We start from the raw sequence: 15277 nt of genomic DNA, 5'->3' as shown, positions 1-15277 counted from the left end.
TAGCAACCCCGGCCCAAGTAATGCCTTGGAAATTTCTAGGAAATTCCGGGCTCCTAGAGTTATTAAGAAGCCGGTTCCTTTTTCACCATGATGTATTAATAATGTTGTGATTTGAAATTTCATTAGTAGCAAAATGGTAATAGCATAGGTATTAGAAGTAAGCGTTAGTACAGTTTACGTTATTGAACATACAGATGTTATTTCTTTGTTTATTAGTAATGTTGTACTTCTTTACTCGCATTCAAAATTGATGTATACATAATAAATGAGATGTAGAGACAGCAGTTGTCACATATGACTTGCACTAGAAATAAATTGCAATCTCAAAAAGTTTTTAAAAATATATTCGTGTTACATTTATTAAACTAAAACATAGAAAAGTTCATAAATATACAGAGTGTCAAACTTTTTTAATGACCCGATGAGTGGGACTAGTAGAAGTTATGCAACATCTGTATAACCCACAACTATATCCAGGGAACTTATTGTCCCCCTTTATACGCATAGTTTTGTATGCTTACTGTAATAACATTGCTGAAATACATTTACTAGCTATCAATTTACATTACTCTTTGTTTTAAAACAAAATGTTTGTTAACATTAATTTTTATTTGACATTAGTAACATGTATTTACCCGACAATCCTAATTTAATTTTCCAGGGAATAGAAGGACACATATACGTAAAAAAGAATGCATACACATTTCTATGGCAGACAAATAACTATGCCTCATTTAGTTGTATGTATGTACTACCTCTTAAACAATAAATAACATTAATGATTTTTGTAGTAGACAAAGTGCACCACTACTTTTACTTGTATAGGAAAAGAGCAATAATCTTGTTTAAGATAGGTCAGTGACCACTGCTACCCTGAGATTGACATACTTTGCTCTGAAAAAGAAACCTACCACCAATGGTAGACATATTAGTGCATTTCAAGCCATCAACTCAACATACAGGTAGCGCACAAACTATGTGCATCTGTAGAAGAGCCACCCCAACATTGCCATATTTTGCACAGAAAAAGAATCCTACCAACAATGGTAGAAATATTAGCAAATCACATTTCTAGGCATTGACTCGACATAGTGGTAGAGCTCCTCAAAACTTACTTGTATAGGAAAAAACAACTAATCTAGTACTGGAAAAGACACTGGTAGAAAAATTAGTGAATTTGTAGGCATTGACTCGCCATAGAGGTAGCGCACATACTGTGTGCATCTGCAAAAGTGCTCCACAAAAGTTTAAAGTACAGGAAAAGACCACAAACCTTGCTGTTTAAACAAGGTATGCGACCTATGCTAACCTGAGATTGACATAGTTTGCTAAGAAAAAGTAACCAAGCAATCTAACTGCTCCAACTATAACATATCAAAACAACAATCAAATATACATTCAAACTTTTGGAACTTGTACAGTAATGAAGAACTGCACTATGAAGTAGCCAGATTGGCAAGAGTGTGAGCAGCAAACCAGGTCTTCATCTGCTCTAGTTCATCCTGTAATTTTTTTTACTGCAAACAGAAGAACACATTTTACAATGTAAAATTAGCCATCCAAAGTCCTTCTACATGTAAAAAAGGCAGATTTAAAAAAATTAACTTACAAGATTCAGGTGAAGGCATCCTCGCCATGCTCTGCTCCACAGCCTCCATTCTTTGCTCCATTGACATTTCTGTTGGAATGAAATAAACTTTAGCAAAATGACTGTGGATGGCCAATATTTGAAGAAATAATGATCTGTGCAGAATGATACTCACGGCTCACACCAGGAACACCCATCCTGTTCTCCAATATTGCTATTCTTCTCTCCAAATCTAAGGAAAGCATACAATGTTATGGTGCAGGCTTTATTTATAACCTCCGTAAATATAAATATGGTTTTTTTTATCATTAGTGAGCAACATAGCCTGATATGTTAATAGCAGAAATTTACTATTTAACATTCCTCATGTCATCCACCAGGTAATTTTGGGCTGTTTAGCTTGTCAAACTAAATTCATAAAGGGTCAAACCTGGAGGTTAGCAGTAGCAACATTTTGTAAGGTGTCTTTCCCCTAATTAATGGCCCATCAAGGTATCCCTCTCTGTGGCAGCAATCAGATGACAATAGAGGTAGTATGCTTGCATATCTCCATGGCAATGTAAAGCAGAAAGCAATTAAATAACAAGGAAAACAAGTTAATCCATGTACTGGTCATGCTGATTTTCAATGGTACATCTACAATGTATCCTTGTGGAGAAGTTCCACAAAACAATGTTTAACCTTTTTGGCTGCATAGGTAAGACTGCAAAGGTCAGGAGTCATGCCATGTGACAAATTGTTTATGTTTTAAATGTGCATGCTAACCATCCCCACCTTTGGCCAAATCCAATATACTAATCTCATGGTGTCCCTAATCTGACCCATATCTTACATAAGAATATAGAATAACATAATAATGTTATGTTGTACTTCCCATTTGGCACTATACAGGCCTAGAAGCAGTATGTTCAGAATATTAATCAAACTAGAAAATCAACCAATTTAGCTATTAATATCAATATGCATATATGCATTAAAATGTATTTTATTAAATGCATTGTAAAAGTTAAATTTCCTGAAATAAACCTACCATTATCATCCTCCAAGGCAGGGATGGATGAAGGGACGGGGGATAGCTGATGCTCATCACGCACGTCTAAATTGGAATGATGAACATGAGATTAATTTAAATATAAAATTCTGTGCTTTCAGAGAGTAAGAAATATATCACATAGTTGATTTCATGTTTGATAGCAATCAACCATTGAGTAAAAATAACTTGGTGATCACTATGCTAAGTATTTTTCAAGTTCTCTTGTCACTCAAACATGCATTTAGGCAGTACTGTATCACAATAAATTTATATTTAATTTTAAACTTTCATACTAGCAATATCACATATTTTGATATTGATAACCTAGCACTACTTACCCTGATCTCCATCTGGATTGTCCTCTGGAGGTGGTGGAGAATCATGTCTTTCTGCATGTGAGGGAAGAAGTACATAAAAAGAAATATTTTGTTAATCCTGTAGTTAATGTATGGTTCTCATAGTTTTCCTATACGTTATGGTAGTATAAAATATTATTTGCACAACTATTACTTTCAATTATTAATCAGCATAAAGTAAAATTACAAATTTTAAGCATAATATCAGTATACATATGTATGTATATATATATACATACATGCATGCATACATATACACACACACACACACATAACCACAATAACATATCTAAAAAAGTTATACTCGACAAAACTGACAAATTACCTTGTGTTCGTATAGACATAAATAAATATGTTATTGGTAAGTTGAAATATATTATAGGTATGAACTACAGGTTTTTTTGTTATTGAAAAAAACCAACCTACCCAAATCTAACTCAGGATTTGCCTCTTGAGCTCTCCTGGGAGGAGGTGGTGATGCATTTCTACCTGCATGGTAAGAAAGTTGTGGTGGTTCATATAATGTCATTCTAATAAAGTGTTGAATGAATTTAAATGAATTACTTCTTCTAGGTGGACTTATTCCTATTACTTGCACAGTGCCTTCAAAGATTAAATGATAATATAACTATTGATAAGAGATCAGTTTTATGTAAACAACATTATGAAATATAGTATGCATCCAAAGTAATATAATTTAATGTATATATATTACTTCTACATTTCCTATATCAAATATTTTTTCAATGTACTCAATGTTTACCAAAAATATGTTTAAGTACTTATATGCATAGGTAACATTGCATCTATTAAGCATTTATTGAAGAAAATATTGAATATATTGAACTTCCAATTACATTAAAATATAGAAAATAATTTCATAATTTAAAACTTCATTAAATAAGTGAATTTAAATATAATAAATTTAAGTATGTAATTAAAAAATAATTACCTGCGGGAAATCTCTCCCTTGGATGAGGTCTTCCAGCAATTTCCCACAATTCCCTCATAAGATGGAACTGGGAATTTTTGCAGCTCCGTTGGAGGGGGATTTGGCCCAAATCTATCTATAAGGGCATAAAATGCCCCTTTCAAATATTTAAATTTGCGACGGGCCATGTGCGCGTCCCGCACATACCCTCCCCGTGTCCTAAGCCCAGCAGCCACTCTTCGGAAAATATGAATATTTTTCCTAGGAGTGGACTGCATGAGCTGAGGAACCACTGCTGGGGTATCCCTAAGGATGGAAAGCATCATTTCCACCTCCTCGGACCGCCAGTACATAAATCTCCTCACTCCTTCCGCCGCCATCTTCAATACCCACAAGTCAAGATCCTGGAAACTGCCCCTTATATACTCCCCAGGGAAAACAGCAGGAGTTAGCCAAAAAGGCAATGCTTAATGTGTAATGGGTAAACTTTGCCTTGCGGCTTTTGCAGGGTTATGTAGTTTGAGTTCCACGGTCCATACTTGGTTGTTGCTACAAAACGGAGTCTATAGCCTTTTTTAATCTAAGAATATGTATTTTAACTGCACATATCAGGATGCAGCTAACGGGAGCTGAGGCTAAGATAGGGGCCATTACAGTACAATGCATTATGTGTATACATGTGCAAGGTATGAGGCGCTTAATCCATTGAGAGATTAAGCGACCATTGACACGTTCCATTGCAACGGAGAGTGAGCTGAGCTGGCGGATGGGTGTTGCCATGTGGCAGTGCATTTCAATTATTTACTGTCTTCCCCCCCCCAAACAAGTAAATAGTATCATAGTTCTATAAAATTGTTGTAAGTATTCTTCTGAATAACAGTGCTTCGCGCCCCCCCTTTACGGAGGCTCGCGCCCCCCCGGGGTGCCCGCTCCACTATGCCATGAGGCTCACTGACATGAGGGAACACTGAGGCGGGATCACCTGTACACAAGAGGATCCTATATCCCAAGATGAAATGTCAAAATTTTAAGAAACATAGATAGATGATAGATAGATAGATAGATAGATAGATAGATAGATAGATAGATAGATAGATAGATAAAAAGGTAGAAAGACATCACGACAGGCAGGCAGGCAGGCATGGAGGGTGGCTGGCAGAAGGCAGATAGGCAGACAGACAGATAGAGAGATAGATGGATAGGTAGACAGATAGATAATACAACTCCCTCTGCATGGTTTCCTATGTCCTTGGGATTAAATTAAATCAGGAATGACTTCAAGACACACAAACACAACATCAGCAATTGTCTGAACACTGCCATTGGTATACGTGGCAAGTCACACTCTCTCAGCCATAGAGGATGTAATGATCCTCTGAACGATCTTCTAACCCCCTCTGAACCATCTTGCAAAAAAAAAAAAAACCCCAAGACAAGTTCACCTGAGGCAATAATCAACAATGAAAACAAACTACATGACCAAATTGATCTTCGATAAATGATCTTGGGGTTATAATCACAAAAAGATGATATTTTTTAATTGCATTGTGATTGGATGAGAACAGGCACCTATTCCAGAAGAGGGAGGGGATTTATGCAGAGGGGTCACTCCTAAGTTCTGCTCCATTTTGAGAACGGTCTTCTGTGTGTTTGGCTGCTAGTGTCGTTCCCAATTTCCTACAATTTCCACCTTGTTGATGAAACTAGGCTTGCGACATGTGTTATCCGGAGACTGACACAGTTTGCTCAGAATAAAACTCATTGTAAATTTCGGTTCAAGTTTTTGGAGTCCAGTTCCTGTGTAAATGTGGCCAGCATTGCAACCATGGAGAAAATATTGATAAATGTATGTAACTGCAAAATATAACAGCTGTCAAGAACTGTGAAGCTAGGAAAATTCCTATTATGAAGTCAACTTTATTATAATGATGAAAAAATCAGGTAAAATCATTTGCAAATGCCCTACATTACATGAAATACAATTTTATGTTCTGGTGACATTGGAGAATTATTTCCAACAGAAGTAAATTGCAATGTTACATTCTAAATATTGTCACTGGAATTAGGAATTAAAATAATCCACAAAGGCATCTCTAATCCTTTCCCCCTTTTCCCTCTCCTGTTGATCAGTCATATAAGTGGTTGGGTCAATGACATATGTCTCAGGAGAAGTGTTTCGTCCCAGAAGGACATCTCCATTGCTCTCTATTATGTTATGCAGAATACAGCAAGATAAAATGGCAGAAGGTAAATTTGGAAGAGACAGGTCTAGACCTTTAAGAAGTGCTTGAAATCTAGATTTCAAACGCCCGAAAGCTCTTTCAACCACGATTCTTGCTCGAGATAATCTCTTATTATAAACTCGCTCCCTCTTGCTATGACCAATCTTAAACGGGATGAGCAAGAAAGGCTTTATGGGATATCCACAATCGCCCAAGAGAAGTGGCCCGACCTGTTGTCCTTTAATTGTCAATGTCGGACAACCGGGAACATACAGTCCAGCTTTTAAAGCATGATAGATAGGGGATTCCTGCAGGACGTGGGGATCGTGATTTACTCCTGAATGTCCGGCGAAAAGATCGAAAAATTTTCCCGTGTGATCACATGTTGCCTGTAGAAGAATAGAGTGTCGCTGTTTACGGTCAATGTACTGCGGTCCCTTGTGAGCTGGTGCCTTAATCGTGATGTGGCAACCGTCAATTGCTCCAATCACCTGTGGAAACCCCAGGGCTTCAAATCCAGACATATTCTGTGATTGAAAAAGAGAGAATAAATATAACATTAGTACTGTAACAATTACATATATTTAAGTACATCGATAGATAGATAGAGCGATTTAGTTAAAGATGGAGGAATGGATGGATGGATGGATGGATGGATGGGTTGAAAGACATAATTTCTGTGCATTTAATATCCCCTTAATATATATTTAAGTACATTGATAGATATATAGATATAGATATATAGTTATACTGTAGATGTATGGATGGATGGATGGATGGGTACAAAGACAGATAGGCAGGCAGGCAGAAAGAGGTAGAGATAGATAGATAGATAGATAGATAGATAGATAGAGCGATTTAGTTAAAGATGGAGGAATGGATGGATGGGTAGAAAGACATAATTTCTGTACATTTAATATCCCCTTAATATATATTTAAGTACATTGATAGATATAGATATATAGTTATAGATGTATGAATGAATGGATGGATGGATGGGTACAAAGACAGAAAGACAGATAGGCAGGCAGGCAGGCAGAAAGAGGTAGAGAAAGATGGATGGATGGATGGATGGATAGATAGATTAGAGGCGCTTGATCCCATGTCAGATCAAGCGATCCGGACACTGGAGTTTTTTGTAATAGATAGACAGATAGATAGAGAGAGAGAGAGAGATACCAACCTTTCTATAATCTCCAAGGTAGACAGACCTCCGCAGTAGAACCATTTCCATACACAGGAACACCTGAATGATAGCCTTGTATGCTGTAGACTTTCCTACACCGAAAAAAGTTCCAACTGTGGAATAGGAACCACCATGTGCCAGGTAAAATATGGCCATGGCAATTTGCTTTTCTACAGGAACTGCCTTACGGAACCGTGTGTTTTGCCGGGAAAGATGGGGACGCAGCTCGTCAGCAATCATTTTAAAAACAGCACGCGGCATTCTGAAGTGCGTCTTCCAATTAGAGTCAGACCAGACAGTTCTAGCAAAGACGTTCCAGTGCACATCTGTCTTGGGGTATATCCACCACCTTCTAGCCATCGGCTGAAAGCTGATCTGGGCGCCTTGCTGAAAGAAAGGAAGCATTTCATCCAAAATGAGAAGATAATGTCTCATTTCTGCAGCATGTTCTCCGCTGTCACACAATGTCATGACAGCTCTGCATTGGACCATTAATTTTTCTATAAGCAATGTGATAAAGGAAAACATATACGCAAATTTCTGACGATGATCCATGAGTGTTGATATATCAAGCAAAGGTAACCCAGGTACCAGTGGGAGGGGAATGAGGGAAAGTGTATATAAGGCAGACAGTGCTTATGACGTTTGATCGAACAAGCGCCTTGATTGGTCCATTTAAAAAAAACCGCCAGAAATACATCGAATCATAAACGGTCACAGAAATGGAAACGATGTCGAAAGATAAATCGCTTCCAATTAATCCGGGTTAACGTTACGTCATTCTGACGTACTATTGATTGACAACTCCAAATAAGGTATGGAGGAGAAGAGTCGCTTTATTTTAACACCGATTTCATGCCAAGTGAGAACGCTTAAAGAACGCTTGCTAGTAAAAAAATTCGGTTTAAATAAGCAGATGGGAACGATGAATAAAGCGATTCGGAAAGCGGGATAACAACAGTGTTATTTTAATTCGATTTTATTAAAAACGTTTTATTTTAAATCGTTTCAAATCCTAAGTGGGAACACCCTCTTAGTTATTTCACATCCTGTTTTTTTTAGCTAATTTTTCTTCTTGTTTTCCAATATTTTTAGTAAGAAAATGTGTTTTTTCTTTGTTTACTTTAAAACCTACAAACTTACTAAATTCTTTGAACTCACACATCAGATGATCCACACATTTTAAAGGGTCCTCAATTATTGCCACAATATCGTCCACATATGCCAGTACTTTCCTCTCTTTACCCTTTATAGTATTACCCTTTATCTTTTCATTATTCTTTATGGCATGAATTAGAACTTCTACCATGTTTATCAATATGAGCGGTGATAGAGGACACCCCTGTCTAGTCCCTTTATAAATTCTAAACTTTTCAGATTTGCTCCCATTGATCTTTACTTGAGCAGATTGTTGATTGTAAATTTGTTTGATACAACCAATAAATTTATTTCCCAAATCCATTCTTTTTAAAATCTTTAACATAAAATCCCATCTTATATTGTCAAACACTTTTTCTGTGTCGACAAAAAGTAAGGCAAGGTTTTTTTGTTTCTTTGTATTGTAGTTATCAAAAATATTGAGTAATGTTCTAATGTTATCTTTTGCCTGTCTCCCAGGTAGGAAACCGTTTTGTTCTTTCTCAATTACTTTATTCAAAATGTCTTTGAACCTTGTTGCTAACACCATTGTAAATATTTTATAGTCGATATTCATGAGGGATATTGGTCTATAATTTTTAACTGATAACTTATCTTTGCCCTTCTTTGGTAGCAGCACAATTATCGCACTTTCCCATGATTGAGGAAGCTTTTAGTAGTGTATTGAAGCAGGAAAACAAACGCTGCGGACGCCTCTCATTAGCTCAGATCAGCGATTTAAAATAGTTCTGTTTTGCCATAGACAGAGCGTGTGAAAAAGAAAAAAGGATGAATTTTTAATGAATGAAATCGGCCAGTTCTCTAGACTTTTTCCAAAGACGTTCGGCCGCTCGAGAGCAGGACCGGAGGAACCTGATAGTGGGAGAGCCAGGGCTGAGGCCTAGTCATAGGGGAAGACATGCGTACAGATACAGGAGCAAAGCTGTCGAGAGTTGAAGAAAGGGTTTAATAATTAAATAAAGACATTGCTATTAGTCTATTTGCCAGAATTGTTTTAAAAATTTTTATAATCCTGATTTAAGAGGGAAATAGGCCTAAAATTTGCAGGGTCTTCTTTATCTTTGCCGCTTTTAGGTATAACTGTTATGTTAGCATCTTTCCATGAGTCTGGTATTCCATTTTTTAATATGTCATTCATTGTCTTTTGTAGGGATGTAACTAATTCCTCTTAAAATGTTTTATCAAATAATGTCGTACATCCATCTGGCCCGGGGGATTTTCCCGTTTTAGCAATTTGAATGGCCTCTATTATTTCTTCTCTTGATATCAAATTATTTAACTTTAGGGCTTGTTCTGTGGTTAGGTTTATTACAGTACAGTACTTGTAAATTCTTTAAATATCGATCTATTTTGTCTGGGTCAGTTCTTTGTTCTTGGAACAATTGTGTATAAAATTGCTGGAAACAGTCTATAAGTTTTTCTTGCTTTGTATAGGTTACACCATCCTTTCTAACTTTGGGCTCTTGGGGAGTTTCCTGTCACTTTGGCAGGCGATTCTGTTGAAGCCCTAGCCAGCCTTTGGAATGGAGAAATGGCCAGAATGGTGGACACAATCGCTCCTGAGCATCCCTCTCACGGAGTGGAGCCAAACCAGCCTCCTGGTATGAACCTGCCCGGACTCTGAGATCCTCTGGAGAAGCCTTTCTCTCCATCCAAACACCTTCACAAACACATTTGGTGGGGACAGGAGAGAGGGCCTTCTCAGTGGCTGCCCCTAGACTCTTGAACTCCCTGCTCAGGGAGATAAGAGTGGCTCCCTCCTTGATGGCCTTCCGCTGGCAGGTGAAGACCTACCTGTTCACACAGGCATTTAAGGAGTTACTATAAGGATAGGCTGGAATGTTGGACCAGTTTAATCATTATTTTTAATGTACGTCATTTATTTATTTATTTTTAACATGTTTTAAATTGTACTTTTTGTTTGTTTGTTTTTTAATGCTGTGAAGCCGCTCTGAGTCCCAGTCCTTGCTTGATGCTGGTAACTAAGTTGGCAAACTTGTTCTTGGTAACTAAATTGGCTAACGTGTAAGAAATGCCCTTTCCAGCTGTCTGGGCCTGTTTGCCACCAAAAGACAGCTCTCTGCCTGCTCACAGCAAAGACTGCCCCAAACTAAAAGCCTCTAGCTAAAACAGAGCTTGCTGGGAAGGGGCAAACGAAATCTGGAAAAATGCAGGGGATCCTATAGCTCCTCCCACAACTCATACAATGAACATTTCCTACACTAAAACATACTATGACCTGAACCAAGAAAATGCAGGGGGAGATTCAAACAGTCCTGGCTGGACATCACACTCCCCGCTCAAAATTTCAATGAAATTTTGCAACCTTATGACCTATCTTATCCATTTATACAGCAAATCAAAATGTTTTAACACTGAACAGGGTAACTAAGTCTGTGAAAGATCTTTGATCGAGACCAATGTGCGTAAGTGGAGGATCCATGGAAGTACGGTCTTCTGGAAGTTCAAGTTTTGCGATTCTGATCGAAAGTCTATCTGTGAAGACATTCCACAGAATATCAAGGCTACTCTGTGTACGCTTGTCTTCAAAGATTGTTGTGACATCCTTTTCAACAAGCTCTTCTTTAGGAAAGTCTCCAAAACTTTTCTGCTGTTAGAGACTACTTTATGAAGCTTTATGTTAGCCAAGTTTATCACAGACTGTACCTCTTTAACGATTCGGCTGGCTTCCTGCGCTGAGTTGAAGGAAATCAGTAAGTCATCCACGTAAAAGTTTGCATTGATTGCACAATAAGCCTCTATACTACACTGATTTTTATCTGTTTCTGTAGTCTTTAAGACAGTAGTTGGCTGCTGCTGGGCTAGGGGTATTTTCAAAAACATGAACTCTCATGCGGAACTCAGTGATATCTTCCAAGGTTTCCATGTTCTGTAACCACAGGAACTTTAGGAAGCGGCGATGTTCTGGCTTAACCGGGAAGGCATAGAACATTTTGTGTATGTCTTCTGTCACCGCTATTTTCCTTTCTCTAAACTTTAGAAGTTCTCCTAGTAAACTGTTAAGCAAGTCTGGTCCTTTAAGAAGAACATCATTAAGAGATGTTTTGTACCTTTGCACTTGAGTCGAAAACTTCTCACCTTTTCTGGCCTTTGTGGGTGAGTTACCTTATGGTATGGCAGGAACCATTGCTCTTGGGGTTCACTGCACAAAGGAACTCTTCAACATAATTGCTTTACAAACATCTTCAGTGAAATTCATAATTTGTTCCTTTAAAGTAGGGTCTTTGAGCATTCTATTTCTCAAAGCAAGAAGTCTTTTTTCAGCAAGTTGACAGTCGTTAGGCAAAATTGGTCGATCTTCTCTAAAGGGAAGAGGTGCCATCCAGCTCCCTTCACTATTTTGGACTGTCTCTAGATTCCTTATGTCTAGGAACTTTCTTTCCTCGTGGGAAAAGGTTATTTCCTCGTCTCTTGTCGAAGTTTCAAAAATGACACCGTAGTCTGGGATAATACCAAGGCAACATACTTTAATGTGGCTTATGTACAGCGCTATGTAAAATTACAGCGCTTTATAAATAAAGCTTAATAATAATAATAATAATTAGGCAACGTTGTAGTTGTGTGGGCTGTGAATTTGGAAATTGGCTGTTGCCTGTAAGATTGAACGCTGTTGCCGGGCTCTTGCTATGGACGCCACGCACACAAGTCCAATAACTATCCATCCAAGTGGCAGTTTTTGTGCTATTGGCGCACCTGGAGGTCCACTTACTTGTTTTAAGACCTGGAACAGCTCTGGGCAATCTGAGCCTATCAGTAGGGAAATTTCGGCATCTTTGTCCAATGCAGGAATATTTTTTGCTATAGCTTTCAGGTGTGTGTGGCTTTCAGCTATAGCCTTGGTTGCTATTTGGTTCTTGTTTCTTGGGATAGAAGAGCACTCTATTAATGGAGGCAGTTTAATGTACCTTTTGCCATCACAAGGCGAAATCATAAACTCAGTTGCCATTCTACCCTGCATTTCTTGCTGTCCGGTGCAAGTAGATATGGTATATTCAAGCATCTTGGCTTTGACTGCAAAAGTATTGAAGAACTCTGGTGTGGCCAAGGATGCATCACTCTGTGAGTCTAGGGCAATATAAAGTCTTCTTCTAAAGTGAGGTTTGTTTTCTGGGAAAACTTCAGCTAGACAAATCGGATGGCATATCCTAGTCTGCGTTGAGTCCTGGCATAGCTTTGTACATGCCACAACTGACTCTGCTTCTGAATGAAGTAGGTTTAGCTGCCTTTTCTGCAGCCTCACCTTTAGGACTCTCTGTTTTCTTCTTGAGTTTAGGTGACACTGAAGGTGATTTAAAATGGTGCATTGCTGAACAATGTTGTAGGCTACTGCATTCAGCACATTTTACCTTTGTTTTGCAGTTTCTAGCAAAGTGAACTATTGAACCGCAGCATCGGAAGCAGACCTTTGATTTAGCTGCTATCTCCAGCCTCTCGTCATAAGGCCTTTTTGAGACCTCTTTACAATCTGCAAGGCTATGTGGTTTATTATGAATGGGACATGGAATTTCTTTAGTCTCTTGTTTCTTATCCAATTTAAACTGAGTGACCTCAATAGATTTAACTACAACCGTGGCCTTCCCCATCTCCTTGATAGGATTTTTGTCTTCTTTTTACAGTCTTCTCTGGGTGCATGTTCTGGTAAAGGGTTGGGAACCCAGTCTGTGGGTCATTCCTTTTTTTTTTTTTTTGCAGCTCTTGTCACAAAGTTCACAAGGGAACTGAAGGGTGGGTACCGTTGCATGTTGAGTTCCTTATAAGAAAACACCTCTCTTCCCCACCTCTCCTGGAGCTGAAAGGGTAGTTTTTGGAGAACCTGCCTCTGTGTGATGTGTTGATCTAAACAGGCTAGACCAGGTAACTCTGGATTACATTTTACAGACTGAAGTTCAACTAAAAGATCACTTAAGAAGTCCCAAAGTTGACGGTAGTCCTTTGACTTGAGGATTGGAAACTTATAAAGCCGGTTCAGTAAAGATGCTTCTATTTCTGTTGATGCACCATATCGCTCCTCTAATCTGTTCCATGCTGTCTGCAACGCCTTAACTGGATCTGACACGTAGGCCGCGTAGATTCTCTGGACCTGAAGGGATGAGTTGGGGCCCAACCATGCCATGAGTAAGGTGAGCTCCTCATCTGCTTGCAGTTTTAAATCTCTAATGGCTCTCTGAAAAGTTACCTTCCATAAGATAAAGTCTTCAGGAAGGTCTGAGAATTTCTGGACTCCCTTGTCTCTAAGGTCCTTACTGGGAGTTTTAAACATGAGTGGTGAACAAGACTCCGTGAAGGTGGGAATCGTCTCTGCAGGCTGGAAGAAGCGTGGACTCCCTTGACTGGCAGGCAAGTCCATAGATTCTCTAGGCCTGTAAGTCTTGGGAGCTTCAGCAGCCGGGGCTTGCTGAATGGCTACGCTAGCATGGCTGGGAATTTGGTTCCCTGCCATGGGCTTCTGGTCTCCAAAGGGTTCATTGACTGCCATATTTTTAGGTAGACAGTCACGATGGATGATCTTTTCTTTGCAGACAGATTTTTCTGTAAGCTGAAGCCATGGAACGGCAAGCAATTGTGTCTTGCTAGCATCTAAGTTAGGAGGTGACTTGACCACAGGTCTTGTGGGGAGCTCTCATCCACAAGGAACAAGGTAGATATCCTGTCTCTAGGCTCTTGTGTAGGAAGCAACCTCATGATTTCTTCACTCAGATCATCCTGGAAGGTCTTGGCTAAAATCCTGGCCTTTATGGACAGTTTTGAAGCCTCCTTAGCCTTGAGAAGAAGTTTCTTTTCATTCTGAATAGCAAGTTTTTGCCTTTCGTGCTCTGCTTTGAGGACAGGTTGCTCTGCTTTGAGGGCAGCTTCTTGCCTTTCTAAATCAACCTCTTGATGAGAAAAGGTTAGTTCTTCACTGGCCATTGCTGCCTCTGCTTCGGCATGCAATATTTCAGACTTTAATTTCATCCGTTCTACTTCTTTGAACTGCTGGGCTACCATAGACGAACTCCAGCTAGCATGGGAAGAAGAACTGCTACTACCACCTTTACTGGAGTGGGAACCATGCATGTGGGAAGAAGACTTGCTGGTGTGACAGGTTTTTGAGCTCTTTGTACTTTGAGGTTTCCCTGGGTATTTTCCTCTGCTGGACTTGGCACTGCCGGCAGGGGACTTTTCACTCTCATAATAATAATAAATAAATAAATAAATAAATAATTTTTTATTTCTATCTCGCTTTTTGCCAAGCAATCAACGTACAACAGGCTAAAATACATCCATTTATACATAATACCACCTCTTAAAACAAGATTAAACAGTGGCGGGTTACAGACGGGCAAAAAGGGATGTACTCATGACGTCATGAAGGTAGAGCCTTCAGACGGTCTTTACCTGAATGCCGCCATGAACACGCCCCCCGCACGCCCCAAGCGGGAAGAAGCGGCATTAAAAAGGTGCTGCTTTTTTCCGCTTCTTTTTGATTTGCGGCGTACCTGCACATCTCCGTCTTGAAGCTGCTGCACTGATACATCAGAATTGCTACGCCGCAAATATAAGTTTCCCGTTTAAAAGTTCCGTGTCAGCTGCGTCGCATAATGGGTCGGGGTCCGGGACATGCGCGGTTTGCAGTCAGGCTTTAATTGCAACGTCCGCTGCCATGCAGCTGTGGAAGCTGTGGCACAGCAGCGGCGTATTTTAAGTCTCGTAACCCTAACCCTAGAGCCAGTTGTGCGCATGCGTTGGTAGAACCGCGGGAAGTTGTAAGTTTTGCTGGCGGATGTTTTGGTTGTAGAAAGTGA

Source organism: Sceloporus undulatus, chromosome 4, assembly GCF_019175285.1.
Source record: "Sceloporus undulatus isolate JIND9_A2432 ecotype Alabama chromosome 4, SceUnd_v1.1, whole genome shotgun sequence".
NCBI classification, from domain to species: domain Eukaryota; kingdom Metazoa; phylum Chordata; class Lepidosauria; order Squamata; family Phrynosomatidae; genus Sceloporus; species Sceloporus undulatus.
This window is presented reverse-complemented; position numbering follows the sequence as displayed.